The sequence below is a fragment of the Heptranchias perlo genome, chromosome 15 (genome assembly GCF_035084215.1).
Source record: "Heptranchias perlo isolate sHepPer1 chromosome 15, sHepPer1.hap1, whole genome shotgun sequence".
Lineage (NCBI taxonomy): Eukaryota > Metazoa > Chordata > Chondrichthyes > Hexanchiformes > Hexanchidae > Heptranchias > Heptranchias perlo.
In genome coordinates this window covers 47,471,863-47,475,721 of record NC_090339.1, presented here as the reverse complement: position 1 = coordinate 47,475,721, position 3,859 = coordinate 47,471,863, and the positions used below count along the sequence as shown (strand labels likewise).

The 3,859-nt window shown below is 52.0% G+C and overlaps 1 non-coding gene across 1 annotated transcript; it reads left to right on the top strand.

The window, feature by feature from the left end:
- Positions 1-658: 658 nt before the first annotated feature.
- trnak-uuu (transfer RNA lysine (anticodon UUU)) lies at positions 659-743 on the top strand. The gene is given in 2 exon segments: positions 659-695; positions 708-743. It is a non-coding gene; the product is annotated as a tRNA-Lys (tRNA).
- Positions 744-3,859: the final 3,116 nt, after the last annotated feature.

The window sequence follows — 3,859 nt, the reverse complement described above, 5'->3', positions numbered from 1 at the left end:
TAATATCTTATAAACTTCGATCAGATCACCCCTTAACCTTCGAAACTCTAGAGAATACAACCCCAATTTGTGTAATCTCTCCTCGAAACTTAATCCTTGAAGTCCGGGTATCATTCTAGTAAACATACGCTGTACTCCCTCCAAGGCCAATATGTCCTTCCGAAGGTGCAGTGCCCAGAACTGCTCACAGTACTCCAGGTGCGGTCTAACCAGGGTTTTGTATAGCTACAGCATAACTTCTGCCCCTTTGTACTCCAGTCCTCTAGATATAAAGGCCAGCATTCCATTAGCCTTATTGATTATTTTCTGCACCTGTTCATGACATTTCAATGATCTATGTACCTGATCGATGTACCTGAACCCCTAAGTCCCTTTGGACATCTACTGTTTTTAACTTTTTACCATTTAGAAAGTACCCTGTTCTATCCTTTTTTGATCCAAAGTGGATGACCTCACATTTGCCTACATTGAATACCATTTGCCACAGTTTTGCCCATTCACCTAATCTATCAATGTCGCTTTGTAATTTTATGTTTTCATCTACACTGCTTACAATGCCACCAATCTTTGTGTCATCGGCAAACTTAGATATGAGACTTTCTATGCCTTCATCGAAGTCGTTAATAAATATTGTGAATAATTGCGGCCCCAATAGCGAACCTGGATAGCTCAGTCGGTAGAGCATCAGGCTTTTAAAACAGGTAGTGATCTGAGGGTCCAGGGTTCAAGTCCCTGTTCAAGCTAAAAGTGGCCGGCGCGGACATGATGGGCCGAAGGGCCTCTATCCGTGCTGTATAACTCTATGAGATCCTTGCGGGACTCCACTAGAGTACCTGCCAATGTGAGTACCTACCCATTATCCCTACTCTCTTTCGCTCAGCCAACTTCCTAACCAAGTCTGTACTTTTCCCTCGATTCCATGGGCTTCTACCTTAGCTAACAGTCTCTTATGTGGGACTTCATCAAATGCCTTCTGGAAGTCCATATAAATAACATCCATTGACATTCCCCTGTCTACTACTTTAGTCACCTCTTCAAAAAATTCAACAAGATCATGGCTGATTTTCTACCCCAAAGCCATTTTGCTGCACTATCCCCATATCCCTCGATGCCTTTAATATCTAGAAATCTATTGATCTCTGTTTTGAATTTATCTAATTGTTGTCTGAGCGAGGAAGCTGTTCTGGCTTGCCTGCCAGGTGAAGACGGCGGGAAGAGGACATTTAAGGTAAGTTGTTTTACTTTCCTTGTGTGGCCAGAGGGAGCAGGCCTCGGCCCCTTAAGCAAACCTTCTGCCGCAATCTCTCCCACCCCATGCTCAGCCAACACCCCCCACCCCCCACGATCTTCAGACCCCCTCGGGATCTCTATCTCTTCCCCCTACCCCCCCTGCGATCTCTATCTCTCCCCCCAATCTCTGTCTCTCCCCGCCCCGCGATCTCTATCTCTTCCCTGCCCCGCGATCTCTAGCTCTCCCACCCCCCACCCCGCGATCTCTCCCTCCCTCCCCCCTCACTACCATGCTCCAAGGTCCCCTCCCCCAACTCCACTCACCGATCCCCGATCTCCTAGATTGAAGGGGACCGTCCCCAGCTGCTGGCCGGCTGCCGGGCAGGAAACAGAGTAAAAGAAATTCTAACAAGGTCCTGCCGTTAAATTTGGCAGGACCTCTGCCTTCCCGGTATTTCTGGGATTCCCGGCCACAAACACGTACCCCCCATCTCCTCTTCGCCTCCCGGAAATATCCAGGTCAATGGACTCTGTTTTAGCACCCGTGATCGGGTGCGTTCCTGGTAGGGGGGCTCCGAAAATCGGGGATTCCCGGGGTGGGCCGGGAGCCCGGCTCCGACCCGCCCACTTCCGGGTTTCCCACAGATGCGCTGACATGCACGCGCAGCCCCCGCATGTGGGACTCCCACCGGCAATTAAAGCTGGCAGGGTGCCACTTGAGGTATTTGTTTTGGTATTTCAGGTCGTTTACAGACCTGATTAACGAGATATTTTGGGAGGGTTGGGATTTTACAAACAACTGGGACTGTTTCCTGTACTGGGGGAAACACTCCCAGTTCAAATGGACGTGTTGCAGCCATCAGCCTGTGGCAGCTGCAAAAGTCCATTTGACAGGTGTGGGGGGAGACTCTCACTCATTGCAGGAGGCCACTCTGTCACTTTGGACAAAGTTTGGCCTCCACCACCCTCCTCCTAACAATAAAATTCACAAACTTGCACACTTACCCCGGTGTCCAGACACATGTACCTACCTTGCGGACCCCCTCAGACGTACATCTTCCGGATGGGGGCCACCGTAGCTGCAGTCATGACCTCCTCGGAGGGCGAACAGCATCACCAGCCTCGCCGGCCACACCGTCCACCTCTGACACGTGGAGTTCCACAACACAGTGCTCTGACACGTCCACCTGCACAGCAGGAGGGAGGGCAACCGCAGAGAGAGATGCGTCGCAGAGGGCACTACCCTCGCCACAGGGTCCACAGACCGAGGCTCAGTTTCCTGGACCTCTCTGAGCAGTAGTGCACACGGAGGCTCAGAGTCACTCGACATGTAGTCGTGGACATCTGCAGCCTCCTTCATGCCGAGCTGCTCCCGGCTGGCCCGAGCACCATCTTCTTACCTGTCGCTGTCAAAGTCACCACTGCCCTCAACAACTTCTCCTCCGCATCCTTCCAGGGTGCCACCGGGGACATCGCTGACATCTCTCAGTCGTCTGCACAAAAAAGCCCTGCAAATACACCTACACCCACTCTGCAGTGACACAATGAGTGGCATCAGGTGTGGGTCTTCATTGTGATCCTCAGGAAAGGGCATTATTGCACAAACCAGACAAGATTCGCAAAGACGTGGCAGTAGTGGTGCCAATATAATATGTGATGTGAGTTGATCAGAAATTAAATATAAGTAAAAACCATGACAAACCCTCAAACACCCTTGTGCATCCCCTTCATACTCACGACACGTTTGCCTTACGCTGCCTACTGCACATATGTGATGCATGCCCTGTGGCTGCAGCACAGGTAGTGGCAGGTTGAGTGAGGCTGACTGTGAAAGAGATGCATGAGAGGGTGAGTATGAGACAGAGCCATGAGATTGTATGAGGATTGGGTTGAGTGGTAGTGGCGGGATGAGTACTGGCGAGGTGAGTAAGTGCAGGTAAGATGAGGATGAGGTTTGAGTGGGTGTGAGGGGTGATGTGACAGAGTAGTGTTGGCTGTGCAGAAGGAGATGTGGGGTGGGGGCGGTGATGTGGCAGACGGAGTGTAGGGGAATGAGTAAGTGTACTCACTTTGGCTGACCTACTTAGGTCATTGCAGCGTCTCCTGCACTGTAAGCAGTTGCGCGATATGTTGGTGGTGCTGGTGACCTCCTCTGCCACCTCGAGCCAGGCCTTCTTGGTGGCAGAGGCAGGCCGCTTCCTCCAGCCTGCCGGGGGGAAGATCTCTGTCCTCCCCCTCCTCCTCACCCCATCGAGTAAGATCTGGAGTGAGGCACCATTAAACCTGGGAGCAGCCTTCCCCCTGGGCTGCTCCATGCTGTAATTTTTCCTATTTCTTGCAGCATCAGTCAGTGGAGGACTGCCCCTTTAAATAGAGCTCCTCCAGCTGACAGACCTTACTGCGCATGCGTAGTCTGCCCGCCGCGCAGCTCAGCAGCGGGTAACCCGAAACAAGAGGTAAGTGGATCCAATCAGCCTGCGATTGCGCGCGGAGCAGCCTGATTTCACCGGGCGTTACCCATGCGCCGAATCGACCCCCCGCCGCGAACCCGCCGCCCTGGTAATATCGGGCCGAATGAGTCTGTCAGCATAACTGCAACTATGGGTGGAATGATTTTAGATGCTTCAGG